Below are 16,601 nucleotides of genomic sequence, written 5' to 3' on the forward strand. Positions count from 1 at the left end.
CCCCTGTCACACTCAGGGCAGGGCTGGTGGGGAGGTTGCGGCTCCACCCTGTCACACACAGAGCAGGGCCGATCGGGGGGTTGGGGAGCTCCCCCCTAACAGGCACAGAGCAGGGCCGATCAGGGGGTTGGGGCGCCTTCCATCTCTCACGAACAGAGCAGGGCGGATAGGGAGGTTGTGGCCCCACCCCCTGTCACACACAGAGCCGCAGGGCGATCAGGGGGTTTGGGCACTGCCCCCTGTCACGCTGATCCCGGTGCCAGGAGGCCTCGTGGCTCCACTGATCCCGGTGCTGGGAGGCATATTACCCTTTTACTATATAGGATATAGAGGCCTGGTGCATGGGTGGGGGCCGGCTGGTTTGCCCTGAAGGGTGTCATGGATCAGGGTGGGGGTCCCGCTTGGGTGCCTGGCCAGCCTGGATGAGGGGATGATGGCTGTTTGCAGCTGGTCACACACCCTTCAGGGTGGGGGTCCCCACTGGGGTGCCTGGCCAGTCTGGGTGAAGGGCTGAGGGCTGTTTTCAGGCTGGCGGGTGACTGAAGCTCCCAACCGCTCCTTTTTCCCTTTTTTTTTTTTAATTCTTGGATTTATGGCTGTCACTGGAGCTGAGAGCCAGCTTTAGCTGTGAGACCTCGCTGCTGAAAGCAGGTTTCTGGCTTTGTTTACTTTCTGTATTTGAAACTTTGTTGTGACTCCAGCTCTGAGATCCCGGCTGACTGAAAACAGGTTTCTGGGGTTTTGTTTAGCTTCTATATTTGTAACAATGTTTCTTAGCAGCTCAGAGCCCAGCAGCGGCAGGCGGGGAATGTTGGAGTCCTCCGTCACTGAAGCAAGCAAGCCTCCTGTTCGTGTCAGTAGCCTGGCTGCCGGCCGCCATCTTGGCTGGCAGTTAATTTGCATATCACCCTGATTAGCCAATGGGAAGGGTAGCAGATGTACGGCTAATTACCATGTTTCTCTTTTATTAGATAGGATAGATAATGAACTCACAGAAAGAGAAACAAACAAACAAAAAATCCCATTTACCATTTCACCAAAAGAATTAAAAGGAATACACTTAACTAAGGAGGTAAAAGACCTGTACTCGGAAAACTACAGGACACTGAAGAAAAAGCTAGAGGAAGACATAAGCAGATGGGAGAATATACCGTGTTCATGGACTGGTAGAATAAACATCGTTAAAATGTCTATACTACACAGAGCAATCTATAGATTTAATGCAATCCCCATTAAAATACCAATGGCATATTTCACAAACCTAGAACAAACTCTCCAAAATTCATATGGAATAAGAAAAGACCCTGAATAGTGGCAGCAATCTTGATAAAGAAGAGAAAAGTTGGGGGTACCACAATACCAGATATCAAGCTGTATTACAAAGCCACTGTTCTCAAAACTACCCCTACTGGCACAAGAACAGACATATAGGACAATGGAACACAACAGAGAACCCAGAGATCAACCCAAGCCATTATACTCAATTAATATTTGACAAAGGAGGCAAGAGCATACAATGGAGTCAAGACAGTCTGTTCAATAAATAGTGTTGGGAAAATTGGACAGATACATGCAAAAAAAATGAAACTAAACCACCAACTTGCACTATACACAAAAATAAACTCAAAATGGATAAAGGACTTAAACGTACGATGGGAAACCATAAAACTTTTAGAAGAATCCATAGGCAGCAAAATATCAGACATATGTTGTAGCAATATCTTTACTGATACAGCTCCTAGGGCAATGGAGACTAAGGAGAAAATAAACAAATTGACTACATCAAAATAAAAGGTTTCTGCACAGCAAAAGGAACCATCAACAAAACAACAAGAAAGCCCACTGCATGGGATAACATATTTGCCAATGTTACATCTGATAAGGGCCTAATCTCCAAAATGTATAGGAAATTCATACAACTTAACAAAAAGAAGATAAACAATCCAATAAAAAAAAAATGGGCAAAGGACTTTAAGTAGACACTTTTCAAAAGAGTACATATAGAAGGCCAAGAGACATATGAAAACATGCTCAAAGTCACTATTCATCGGAGAGATGCAAATCAAAATAATGAGATAACATCTCACACCTGTCAAAATGGCTATCCTCAACAAATCAACCAACAACAAGTGCTGGCGAGGATGTGGGGAGAAAAAAAACCCTGGTGCACTGCGGGCGGGAATGCAAACTGATGCAGCCACTGTGGAAAACAGTATGGAGTTTCCTCAAAAAATTAAAAATGGAACTCCTATTTGACCCATTAATCCTACTTCTAGGAATATATCCAAACAAATCAGAAACACCAATCAGAAAGGACATATGCACCCCTATGTTCACAGCAGCACAATTTACAATAGCTAGGATTTGGAAACAGCCTAAGTGCCCATCAGCAGATGAGTGGATTAAAAAAGCTGTGATACATTTACACAATGGAATACTACGCTGCTGTAAAAAATAAAGAACTCTTACCATTTGCAACAGCATGGACATGGACAGCATTATGCTAAGTGAAATAAGCCAGTCGGAGAAAGATAAATATCACATGATCTCACTCATTTGTGGAATATAATGAACAACATAAATGGATGAACAAAATAGATCCAGAGATATAAAAGCATCGAACAGACCGTCAGGTAAGAGATCAACCAAAGGACTTGTATGCATGCATATAAGCATAACCCATGAACACAGACACTAGAGGGGTAAGGGCATGTGCGGGGGCGGGGGGTGGAGGTCGTGGGGGAGAGGTCAATGGGGGAAAAAGGAGACATATGTAATATTATATGTAATACTTTAAACAATAAAGAATTTTTTAAAAAGCAGGAGTTGTTATATTAAATCAGACAAAATAAACTTCAAGAAGAGGAGTATTACCAGGGACAAAAAGGGATACTTCATGATGATAAAGGATCAATATATTTGGAAGATATGACAATTGTGAATGAATATGTAGTTTATGATAGATGGTGAATTCCCAATGAAAACTCCATTCTGTGAAAGGAACATGAATTCTGGGTAGACAGTTAGCCTTTCCTGCCTCAGGTAGATAGATTACTTACCCTCTGTAAAATAGCATAATACTTCATAAAGTTGTGAGAATTAAATGACTGCCCACAGTAACCATGTAATCAGGTGGGTTGTTGTTGATGCTATTGTTACTCTCATCTTGTGGCAGACTGCACAGTATTAAAAATATTTATAGATCAATAGTTCAGCTAAAATAGTTGTCCCTCTTTACAGGGAAAAGAATTATCGAAGAAGAGCTAAAGCAAACAGAATGCCCTTCCAGGTGTCACTACAGAATCAGAGATAATAGAAGTGGGACTCCAAGAGAGGAAAATAATGTTACAGACGCTTGGGGATGTGATGGTGAGGTCTAAAGGGAATTTGGCTCTGGGAACAGACTAAAAAAAGGATCTGTATAATGAAAAGATTAATAATTGAATCATTTAGTTAGTAAATCAAATCAGCATTTCTTACAATTCTAATAACTAGTATGTGTTTTATATAAAATTGGATTGCTCTAATCTCCCAATATAATTCTTAATTTGTGTACCAAACACCATTAGACTCCATTTACCAGCCGGTGGTGCTCCAAAGTAAAGCGGTACATACTCATCCTCTCCTATCCTCCACTTCCCCCCAAAAAACTATTTTTCACTGGTTATAGATTAATTAGTAAGTGGTTATTAGTGAGAAAAAGTCTTGCACATTTTTCTTTCTGACAAATTCTTCACAATCTTACATGGCATTTATAGAATTCTTGTTACAGGAGGACCCTAGACAAGTTCATGTGACTCAAAAATTCTAAGGAAATAGTTAAAAGCAAAAAATTGTATTGCATTCCAACAAAATTTATAACTGAGGAGAGCTGAAATGTAAAAACAAGATAAAAGGAAATGGGAAAGTAAATTGCTATTATGTTTTTCCAAATCAACTCACTTAGAGATCAAACTTGAATCAAGTGATTGGCAATCTAGGTTATTAAATTACAAGTTCTTCAAAAATAATTTCACTAAGACTTCCTATTACATCAGATGGTCAGAATATTCCATTTTACTTATATCTATTATCATATTAGCTCTTTTATGAAGTATAATAGGTAAGTTTTGCATACATAAAAGCCAAGTATCTATCACATATGGACTTTATGAAGCACTTAAGATTCATGAGCTTATTTCATATTTGATTTTCACACCAATCCTGTCAGTCATAGCAAATGTTTTTATCCTCACATTGAAGTTGGCTCAGAAGGATCAGGTGATTTAAGTGAGGTAACCAACTAGTAAGTTGAAGAGCATAGGATAGAACCCAAAATCTTTGACAACTTCAGTGCTCAATTTTCTGTGTCATATGAAACTTTCTTTTTATGCATCCAAGATTTCTTCTATAGTATTTCAGAAGCAGTTATAGCGACAGCATTGACATTTTAGAAAGAACTTTTAAAAGTAACAATTAATGCACTAATTAAAAAATTATGTGTTCAGATTTAAGGAAAAACACAATCTCTCTATTCCCCTTCCAAGAATCTCTTAGACTGCTTAGAATTCCCATAGTAGTCATTCTTCTAGGTTTAAGGTCAATTATAATACTAATAAGTTATCTGTAAAAAATATTAAACCATTTTCACTCACCAATATTTTAGCAAAAAGTTGTTTATTACATCATCAACATTAATTACTTAGCAAAAGCTTAGGGAAAAAAGGCAGAAGACCTGGCAATTTTGTTGGAGAAAGTATAACATGGTCATTAAAGGTGAGGACTTTGGAAAGAAAGAAGACACCAAAGAGTATATACTGTATAATTTCACATTTAGGAAGTTCCAGAATAGGCAAAGCTAGTCCATGTAAAAGATATTAAAATGGTGTTTACCATTGGAGAATTAGCTACTGGAGGGAGCATAAGAGAGCCTTCTGAGCTGAGAATATTCTGGTCATTGTTACACAAGTGTATAACATCAGAATGAATAGGCCTATCGATTTAAGCCTATAGATCTTGGCATATCACCTTACTATATGTAAGTTATTCCTTAGTTCATAAAATAATAGCATCTACCTCATGGGGTTGTTGTTTGGATTAAGAAAGCTGGCATACACGGTGCTCAGTAAATTAAGCAATCATGAGTATCATCATAAATTATTACTACTATTATTAAGGGGAAGATAAAAAGTATGAGACAAAATAGAGCAACTATGTTCAATAAGACCACGTTACGTGAAATATCACCAAAGGGCAACCTTGGAAGTCTGTGGACAGAATGAAATCATGATGCCTGAAGCTTGAGAAATAGTGCCTTAGTAAATTTAGGCTCTTGAACCAGATTATCTAAATTTGAATCTAGATGCTGCCACTTACTAGGTGTGTGACACTGTCCAAGTTCTTTATTTGCTATATGGAAATTAATATCTACTTTATAGTTTTTGCAAAGAAAAGACAACTGTAGTGAGTGGAAAAATAATGAATTTGTTTTAGAACTACTATATTATTTTTAGAACTAGTAATTTAAATATCTGTAGCATATGTATCACTGAGATGAAATAACACCAGTGTTTTTTACCTTGGTTGGGTCATTCTGATCATTCCTGTCTCTGTTTAAAAGTCATATACTAAGAGAAGCCTTCCTAACTATTCTATATAAAGCAGTGTATTAATTTCCTAGGGCTACCATAACAAATCAGCACGAACTGGGTGCCTTAAAACAAGATACATTTGCTCCCTCACAGTTCTGGAGACGAGAAATCCAAGATCAAGGCACCAACAGGCCTTGCTCTCTCCCGAGGCTCTACAGAAGAAACCTCTGCCTTTCCGATGTTCTGGCGGTTGCTGGCAATCGTTGGTGTTCTTTGGCTTGTAAATCATCTCCTCCAATCTCTGCTTCCTTCATATGGCTTTCTCCCCGGGTGTCTGTGTCTCCATTATTTGGGCCTACCCAAATCCACTGACTTAATCTTAACTAATTACATCTTAAAAATAGTATATTTTAAACTTTTTTCATTATTTCCAATAAGGTCACATTCTGAGGTCCAGGGTGGACATGAACTTTTGAGGGACACATTCAACCCAATACAAGTAACTTTAAGCAACGAGACATAAATAAAGTAGTCCAGCATTCCATAAGCATTGTTTATTTAAAAAATATATTTTCCTTATAGCACAAATTGAGTTTTTTCACTTCTTTATTATCTACTTTTCCAAACTAGAATCTAAACTTCCTGAAGGTAAGAACCAGGATAGTGCCTGGCATTCAGATGAGGTTAAAAAAATACTTGATAGATTGAATTAATTGATTCTGCCTGGGAGAGAGAAGGAAAGACAATACAGATAAAATAAAAAATTCTTAGCCATTGCCCCAGAAAGTTCTCCCCCACTTTCAAGTCACACTTTTGTGATCGGTAGATAATCAAAATAAATCAGTTGAATATTACAAAAGTGAGCTGATCAACCAAGTGCTCTAGCCACAACACAGGTTTTAAAAGAGATTCCAACTCCTGCGATTTACAAGTATTACTTCAGAGGTTATAAGGAGCATTAGAGGAGAAAACTGGGTAGGGAGCAAACAGAACTACAACCTCCAGCTCCCATTTTTGCACCCTTGCTTCAACCATTCTCATCTGTTTTATGTAGTTTTGTTTGGGATAAAGAAATAGCTTCTTTTTAAAAGTTTGAAAATCACTGACCTGATGATAAGCAAACAGCTTTTTTTCCCCCTCTTAGATAGTTTGTCTGAGTAGGTAGTCTCTTAGAGTAAAAATAATTCATTGCTATTTGGTATTGCCTCTTGATAATGAGAGCTAATTTATAAACTCACACTTACCTTGGAATGTTGAGTTGAGTTTTAAGGGTAAAGCAATTATTTGGTTGTTGATTATTTTTTAAATTTTAACTTCTTCTTCCGTTTTTTTTAGAGAGTGAGGCAGGGAGAGAGAGAGAAACATCAATGTGAGAGCGAAATATCGATCGGTTGAGTCCCATATGTGCCCAGAGCGGGAATCGAACCAGAAATCTAGGCATGTGCCCTGTCTGGGAATAGAGCCAGCAATCTCTCAGTGCATAGGATGATGCCCAGTAAGCCACACCGGTCAGGGTTAAGTCATTTCTTTTAGTTTAGGGTTTTTTTTGGTTTGTTTGTTTGTTTGTTTGTTTGCAAAATAGAGATAATAATACTGAAATCACAGGTCTATTGTAAGATTTACATAAATTAATTATGTAAAAGCACCTTGCACATAGCAGGTACCAAATAAATGTTAACTTCTTTCCCTCAAATAGTATATATAAACTTTTTTCAAGGATTTGTTATAGCAGCTCCCCTAATTTCAATTTTCTCATGCTGAAGAAACCTGGTATTCTATTTATTACTTAGTAAAGTTAAAATTTTGTTAGTATTTTTGCTTTCTACCTATATCTAATTGGAAGTTATGTCAAATCTGTAAGTGCCTAAAAGTCTTCCTAAAAACAACCCAGATGTAAAATAGTCCTGGCTGGTGTGCTCAGTTGGTTGAGTGTCGCCGGATGCACCACAGAGTTGCAGGTTTGATTTCTGGTGGGGCACATGCCTGGGTGGTGGGCTCGATCCCCAGTAGGGGGTGTGCAGGAGGCAGCTGATGTTTTGCTATCATATCAATGATTCTATTTCTTTTTTCCTCTCCCTCTAAAAAATCAATAAAAACTTTCTAAAAAAAATGATTTATATCTCAAATACACATTGCCTATCTTGATTTACACATATTTTGAAACTGGCATAAACCTAGTAAGTGGGCACAATGCCCTAATAACAGATGGATGTGAAAGCTCAGGTGCCAGAAATCCAGCATGGCCCCAGTTCAAGTAGAATGTTAAAATAGTGACAGTCCTTGTAATTGGTCATCTGTGCCTAGTAATAATTACGTCTATCAGAAATAAAAACAAATTCTGAAATACATGAATGTTTATTTAATCTTGAGCAGGAATTTATAAATATTTCATAATCAAATATTTGTGGTGCCCTTTAAACTCTATCAATGTGCATCTGATGTAGAGAACCCTTTTTCTATGGTTATAGCTAAAAGGAAAAAAATCTAAGTTGTTGGTTTATGGTAATAGTTCTGCTTTTCTAGTTTCTGCCTTTCTAGTTCAAATTCAGCAGAGTCATTCCTAAAATCAACAGGCAGAGATTTCTAAATAATTAGTAATAATATTTGCAAAGACATAACAATGAGGATGTGCATTTTAATGGTATTTACAATAGAAAATATCCTGGAAAAACTTACATGGTCAACAAGAGGACTGGTTAAATAAATTGTTCTATATAAACAATGGCTAAATTATGTTACAACTAAAGTATACTATGTAGTCACTAATATTATGTGCTGGGGACATTTGTTTTTAATTTTTATTTTTACTTTATTTTTATGTGCTGGAGAATACTTAAAGAAATGGGAAATGACCATAATATTTTATAATGAAAATGTTATAAACAAACTGTTATAAACATATTTTAATCAATAATAAAGTAATTTGGGAGCTTTTTATTCTATATTCTGAATCTGACCATTTCTCATTACCTCCTTTGCTACTTTTCTGGTCCAAATCGTCATCTCCTTTCATTAGGACTATTGCTATAGCATCCTAACTGCCCTTCCTGCTTCTTGCCCTACTTCAGACAGATCTTTACAAAAGAGATCATGTCATCCCTCTCCTTCAAATCCTCAATAGCTTGTTATCTCACTTAGAAAAAAAGTCAAAGTTACCAAAATAGCTTATAGTGACCTCTGTGATTGAAACTTGTTCTTATCTCCAAAGGACCCCATTTTCACCTCATTACCTCTCTTGCCTCCTCTCCTACTGCACTCCCACTTGCTCACTCCTTTCTAGTCTTACTGGTCTTTTTGCCAGACCTTGAACACACGAAGGCTACTCATTTGCAGTACCCTCTTGCCTGGAATGCTCTTCCCCCAGATATTCAATAGCTCATTCTCTTTCTTCTTCCAGGTTTCCATTTAGTCACCTTTTCAGAGGAAACGTCCTTCCATCCTATTTAGTATTGCAATTCCTTGTCTAGTCCTTCTCTGTTTGCTTTCTCCCTAGTATTTAATCAAATCTAACATGTTTTAGAAACAAAGATTACAAATCTCCAGAATAACAGATATTGTATGTAAATTCATGAGGGCTGACTTAAACAAACTTATAATAAAGGTAGCAATACCTGAAAAACAGGTAAAATGAAGCTAAAATAAGACAAAAAGAATCGAAATTATTCAAATTGTATTGAATGAACTCATAAAAGTCAATTTTTCTAACTACTAATACCAACAAATCATTATGCTTGTTAGTCCTACACTCAATTTGTAGCATGAAGTGAGTAATCTACCATACTGTCCAATTTATATTATTTTTAAAAAAATGTATTTTATTGATTTTTTAGAGAGGAGGGGAAAGGGATAGAGAGTTAGAAACACCAATGAGAGAGAAACATTGATCAGCTGCCTCCTGCACACTCCCTACTGGGGATGTGCCCACAACCAAGATACATGCCCTTGACCAGAATAGAACCTGGGGCCCTTGAGTCTGCAGGCTGATGCTCTATCCACTGAGCTAAACCAGTTAGGGCTATCTTATTTTTTAAAACATTACTTTGAGAACCCCATTACCTTTGAACAGGCAACAAATATAGTACATTTACTTGTGACCTACACATTCCAATATATTTTTAAAAATACTTCTAATTGTTATTTTTTTCAGTCTCTTTTAAAATAGTAATGCTTCATAATCTAATGATTTAAAAATTATCTATCCATCTACAGTAGTGGCTATTATGGGGGTTCAGAACAGGTTACCCCAAGATATGCCCCCTCCCTTAACTAAATAGAATAACTTGGTTTAGAGGCAGGGCAAACTTCTATTTACTAAGCATCTGCTTTTCTTATCCTGCACCTTACTCATCTGTAGCCCAGAATGTCTTATATACCCAAGTTGCTTTTTGTTAATGTTTAAAAATCTATTGATTGGAGAGAGAGGAAGGGAGAAAGGGAGAGAGAGAGAGAGAGAGAGAGAGAGAGAGAGAGAGAGAGAGAGAGATTGAGAGATTGTTGTTTCACCTATTTATGCATTCATTGATTGATTCTTGTATGTGCCTTGACCTGGGATCAAACCCACAACCTTGGCATATGGGAACAAGGTTCCAACCAACTGAGCTACCCGGACAGGGCTCATGTCCGCTTTCTATCACTGAGCCTCACCTGCCTGTAGTCTCTGATTCTCTATGTATGAAGGGATCCCATATAAATATATGTATTACATTTACTTATTTTCTATTACTAATGTCTCATGTCTATTTATTAGACCAGTTGTAGGGTGCGGCTATAGGATTAAGCCTGGGATTGACCTGTTGGCAAAGCCACAAACAAGTCCCAGCTTAGAGGGCACAGTCCTCTTAGCATAATTAGGCTTGACCTTATGACACTCCCTAGATCCTTCCTGGGTAGCTAATGGGCTGTGGGAGGTGCAGCAAGTGCTGCCAAAACAAGTGAAACTCACAAGAACATTGTAACTACGGTGACCACTACCTTGTTTACCTCTAGCTATAAAATAAAGGCTCAGCTTGCCTCTGGATCTCTCTCTGTGGCCTCAGCCAGGCACAGTAAGATCCACCTGACCCAGCTCATTCTTTCTGTCTTTTCTACATCCTTTGCCGCCCTCCCAACCAGCCAGAAGAAAAACGAGGGTAAAATTTCCCCCCTCCCCCACTATCCTTTAAGTACTTAAAAGATAACATATTCATACCTTTAAATAGTTATAAATAGTGATTGTATATTCAGTTTACTTTTTATAAGCTAAGAAAATGAATCTTGAAAAAAAAGGTAACATCCTTGAAGGCAAAAGCATGTATGTATATGTGCCTTTTATGTCTATGTCAATGAGAGTTGTTCCTTCAGAGTTGGCTAACTTTCTCCTCTCCTTAGGTATCTGCTCTGGTCTATTGTCACTGAGACCCACCCTGACTATCCAATTTACTAGTGAAACAAATTCTTCTAATGTTTTCTTTGGTCTACTTTTCCTCCTATAGTACAAATCACCTAATACAGCATATAATTTATTTATTGTGTTATTATTTATTGTCTGCTCTAATGTAATTGACACAGTCAGGGATCTTTTTTTTTCCAATAATACAGATGAAATTTTTATTAGGGGTCATTTTACTTTTCAGGTGTAATTTAGGCATTTAATAGTATAACTGCTATTAAAAGCATATCCTGTAGCATTCTACTGTTTTATTTTTTAATTCTTTATTGTTTAAAGTACTACATATGTCTCCATTTCTCCCCATTGACCTCTCCCCAGTCATTCCCACCCCCCTAGCACATGCCCTCACTGCCCCTACTGTCTGTGTTCATGGGTTATGCTTATATACATGCATACAAGTCCTTTGGTTGATCTCCCATCCCAACCCGCCCCTGCCCCCCCTCTGATGTTAGATGTTCTGTTCGATGCTTCTATGTCTCCTGATCTATTTCTGTTCATCAGTTAATATTGTTCATTATATTCCACAAATGAGTGAGACCATGTGATATTTATCTTTCTTTGACTGGCTTATTTCGCTTAGCATAATGCTCTCCAGGTCCATTCATACTATTGCAAATGTAAGAATGCTTTTACAGCAGTGTAGTATTCCATTGTGTAGATGTACCACAGTTTTCTATTTTTTTTTTTTTGGGGGGGGGGTTCCTGACACTACTTGGGTTTTATTGCTTAAAGTATTTCAAAGGGTATTACATATGTGTCCTTTTTTTCCCCCTGCCCTTGACAGTCCCCTAGCCTCCCCTATCCCCCAGTGTCTTATGTCCATTGGTTATGCTTATATGCATGCATACAAGTCCTTAGGTTGATCTCTTACCCCCCTCCCTCCTGCCCCCCAACCCTCCCCGGCCTTCCTGCTGCAGTTTGACAGTCTGTTTGAGGCAGCTCTGCCTCTGTATCTATTATTGTTCAAAAGTTTATAATGGTCTCTATTATCCATGAATGAGTGAGATCATGTGGTATTTTTCCTTCATTGACTGGCTTATTTCACTTAGCATAATGCTCTCCAGTTCCATCCATGCCGTTGCAAATGGTAAGAGTTCCTTCCTTTTTACAGCAGCATAGTATTCCATTGTGTAGATGTACCACTGTTTTCTAATCCATTCATCTACTGATGGGCACTTAGGCTGTTTCCAGATCTTAGCTATGGTGAATTGTGCTGCTATGAACATAGGGGTGCTTATGTCCTTCTGATAGGTGTTTCTGGTTTCTTGGGATATAATCCTCTTAGTGAGATTCCTGGGTCAAATGGGAGTTCCATTTTTATTTTTTGAGGAAACTCCATACTGTTTTCCACAGTGGCTGCACCAGTCTGCATTCCCACCAGCAGTGCCTGAGGGTTTCTTTTTCTCCACATCCTAGCCAGCACTTGTTGTTTGTTGATTTGTTGATGATAGCCATTCTGACAGGTGTGAGATGGTATCTCATTGTGGTTTGATTTGCATCTCTCGGATGATTAGTGATTTTGAGCATGTTTTCATATGTCTCTTGGCGTTCTGTATGTCCTTTTTCAAAAGGTGTATATTTAGGTCCTTTGCCCATTTTTTGATTGGATTATTTATCTTCCTTTTGTTAAGGTGTACGAGTTCCCTATAAATTTTGGAGATTAGGCCCTTATCAGATGTAACATTGGCAAATATGTTCTCCCGTGTAATGGGCTTTCTTGTAGTTTTGCTGATGGTTTCTTTTTCTGTGCAGAAGCTTTTTATTTTGATGTAGTCCCATTTGTTTATTTTCTCGTTGGTTTCCATTGCCCTAGGAACTGTATCCATAAAGATATTGCTGCAACATATGTCTGCTATTTTGCTGCCTATGGATTCGTCTAAGATTTTTATGGTTTCCCATCTTACATTTAAGTCCTTTATCCATTTTTTTAAAAATATATTTTTATTGACTTTTTACAGAGAGGAAGGGAGAGGAATAGAGAGCTAGAAACATCGATGAGAGAGAAACATCGATCAGCTGCCTCCTGCACACCTCCGACTGGGGATGTGCCCACAACCAAGGTACATGCCCTTGACCGGAATCGAACCTGGGACCCTTTAGTCCACAGGCCGACACTCTATCCACTGAGCCAAACCCATTACGGCCCTTTATCCATTTTGAGTTTGTTTTTGTGAATGGTGTACGTTGGTGGTCTAGTTTCATTTTTTTGCATGTTATCTGTCCAATTTTTCCAACACCATTTATTGAACAGACTGTCTTGACTCCATTGTATGCTCTTGCCTCCTTTGTTTTATTCACTGGCATCTGGCAAGAGCCTAATAAAGCCTGGAACATACTAATTACTCAAGGAAGATCTGTTGAGTTAAAATGAAATTAAATGAATGAGACCAAAAGCAACAAAAAATCAGTTTCTATAAAGATTTAACTGTACACAGCAATATACTTTTTGTAAAGACAAATTAATTGTGTGTTTTGGATGGGGATGTTGATCATATTTTTTAAAGTTGTCCTTTGGGGTTATTAAATTCATAGCCTAACACCTAGATCACATATCTATAAAATGGACTTGATGCAATCTCATTTCCTGGAGCTCTCTTGCTCAAATGCTATCTCCTTAGAGAAGTCTTCACTGACCACGTTATCTGAAAGAGCACTCCATACCCTTATCACTCTCTAGCTCTTATTTTGCTTCATTTCCTTAATAATTCTTATCATTGCTTAATATTATGTTGAATAGTTATTTATTGTATCTCCTCCAGGAAAACGGGAACCATATCAGCCTTTCTTACTGCTCTATTTCCCTGTGTTTGGATCAGTGCCTGGCACATAGTACACATTTGCCAGCATGAATGCACTAGGAATTTGCATGTACTCAGGCTCTCCATATATTTCTCCAATTGTTTGTCGCCAGATCTAAAGTTGCTAAGCAATCTCTGGTACTATATTATTCCCTCACTAATAAGCAAACAAGCAAAAGTAGTTCTTCATGCTTCATATATCTAATAAATTGGTTAAAAGGTTTGAATAAATATATGCTGGTTATTATTCCATCAACTGTCAATGAAATGCTATATTGATCTGGAAGACTGGATCTTAAATCACATTAAGTAACAGTTTTAAATTTATTCTTTACTGTTTTCTGGGTGAAACTATATTAATTTTATTGAATTAAAAGTAAAGAGGTTAAAAATGGTGGCAGAGTAGATGAATGCTGCATGGACATGCTCCCAGGAACAGGCTGGAATTACAAGTGAAATATGGAAAGGCTTCCTAAATAATCAATGGAAAACTCACAGCAGAGAACCCTGATATCCAAGGACTGAAGGTGGAGACTGTATAGAGACTGGTAGGAGGGGCGGAGGCACGAAAGGGCTAGCCGGGCACCCACAGACAGCAACTGAAGTCCTGGAAAGATATCTCAACTGTGTGTGGGGGGCGGGGGGGCGGGAATTTGAGAGGGGGGGTGCTGGCACTGAGAACTCTGGATCTAATCCCCAAGTTGAGCTCCCCAGCAGAGAGCACCAAATATGTGGAGGATACCCACATAATATCTAGCTGTGAAAAGCAGCGGGGTGCTGTCTGCCAGGGAGTGGCAGATTAAAGTTCAGGCACTCTCTTGAAGGGCTAACACACAAAAATTCACTGTGGAGCCACCCACCTTGTGCTCTGGCAGAGGGAGGGTGAAGTGGACTGGAGCTGTGAGAGCAGAACCCAGGAATGGGGGCTTGTGGGGATAAAGTTCAGAAGGCAGAAACCTCAAGTTTCCTGGGATGAGTCTTTCCCACATAGACATTTGCCTTCCCTGGGGGGAATACAGTTGACACACCCTACTGGAAAACACCTTGCCCTGACGCCACGTAGGAGATTGAAAGTAACAATTAGCCTCAGGCAGAAGCAATCACCCCACCCTGTTGAAAAAACTCTCCCTACACCTGAAGACGACTGCTTGAGGACAATTCAATTGGAATCCTAGTAGTCTGTAGACCAGTGATGGCGAACCTATGACACGAGTGTCAGAGGTGACACACGAACTCATTTTGGGTGACACGCATCAACAGAGACAAAAAATTGCATAATTCAAATATTTGTCTCTCCGAACAGCCAGAGTTGGGCATCACTGGAGTAATATATACTCACGTTACTCATGATCAATAATGCAATTCTAAAACCGGATGTAAACATGGACAGCGGTGTTGCATAGCAAAGATACATGGTGAAAACATCCAAGATATGTTGTTCCAATATTGACATTAATATAAAAAGGTTAAGCATTGCACTATAAATAGATTATCTTTACTCATGACATTTTATTTTTACTCGAGTGACAAAATGCCCAATTCTGGAAACGGCCTCGTTATTGTCAACATGTGCCTCGGGTAAGCTTCCGTGCGTTTGGGTGCATTCGGCAAATCGAGGCACTTGACCTCCATGTTCGTTAGGAGACAGGAGTGGGAGGATTGGAAGAAAAAGATATACAGTGCAACAGTGCTCGACGAGACATTCTGCGTGTCGGATAATTGATTACAGCACCATATATTTGTTGGTTATACATACTATCTTTGAATTGTTTTGCACCAGGAGTCAGTGCAACAACTGCAAAAAGTTAATAGGTAAGAAAGCTATCAACCTTTTATAAAAAACGCCGTGATTTATATTTATTTTTTCAGCCTTGTGGTGGAGAATCAAAAAAATAAAAAAGCAACATTGAATGATAAAGGAAGTGGAAGTAGCAGTAGCTGACCCTTTCAAGACATATGGACCGAGATGTACGGGATTGTAGACAGAAACAACAGATCACTGTGCATACTGTGTAATGAAACGGTAGTAAGCAGAACGTGGAATGTAGAGACATTTTGAAACTAATCATTGTCAGCTCTTGAAAAGAAGTATCGATGAAAGGAAGGAATACATTTCTAGGCAGCTACACCTCTATAAAAGTCAATCAAATTCCATCATTAAATTTGTAAGATGCTCTACAAATTTAACATCAGCAAGTTACTGTATTGCTCACTCCATAGCTCAGCATGGAAAAGCCCTCAGTGACGGAGAATTTATGAAGGAAACATTTCTAAGATGTGCACCAGCTCTATTTCACAATATGAAAAATAAAGATGATATTATTAAAAGAATTTCTGAGTTACCACTCAGTAGAAATACTATTAAAGACAGAATAAAATATCTTAACAAAAACATACAACATCAATTAAAAAAAGACTTAAATAGTTGTAAATATTTTTCGATTTCTCTTGATGAAACTACTGATGTCACATCAAATGCTCGGTTGGCCATTATTGCTAGATATTCTGATGGTCTCACAATGAGAGAAGAGTTGATAAAGTTAGAATCAGTGCCAATAAGGACATCAGGAAATGAAATATGAAAGGTTGTTATAAAAACATTCAGTGACCTAAACATTGATATCTCTAAAATTGTGTCAGTCATGACAGATGGGGCACCAAATATGGTGGGAAAAACTGTGGGATTCTTGAAATTGTTTATGGAAGCTATTAGACATCCACTTGTACCTTTTCATTGCATTATCCATCAGGAGGTGTTGTGTGCCAAATCGGGATTCTCAGAATTGAATGATTTAATGTCAGTTG

At 38.2% G+C, this 16,601-nt stretch overlaps 1 long non-coding RNA gene across 4 annotated transcripts in view; it reads right to left on the reverse strand.

Annotated features, from left to right (window-relative positions):
* LOC132227931 (uncharacterized) overlaps positions 1-16,601 on the reverse strand; it is a 59,498-nt gene that overhangs the window by 23,237 nt on the left and 19,660 nt on the right. Inside the window, exon 1 of one of the 4 annotated variants that reach the window (XR_009451261.1) lies at positions 6,815-6,898. The exons of the other annotated variants lie outside the window; for them this stretch is intronic. This is a non-coding gene — a long non-coding RNA (uncharacterized LOC132227931). Of the gene's footprint in view, positions 1-6,814; positions 6,899-16,601 lie in introns of those variants that run through there. 4 annotated transcript variants of the gene reach the window in all.

Source organism: Myotis daubentonii, chromosome 2, assembly GCF_963259705.1.
Source record: "Myotis daubentonii chromosome 2, mMyoDau2.1, whole genome shotgun sequence".
Taxonomy (NCBI): domain Eukaryota; kingdom Metazoa; phylum Chordata; class Mammalia; order Chiroptera; family Vespertilionidae; genus Myotis; species Myotis daubentonii.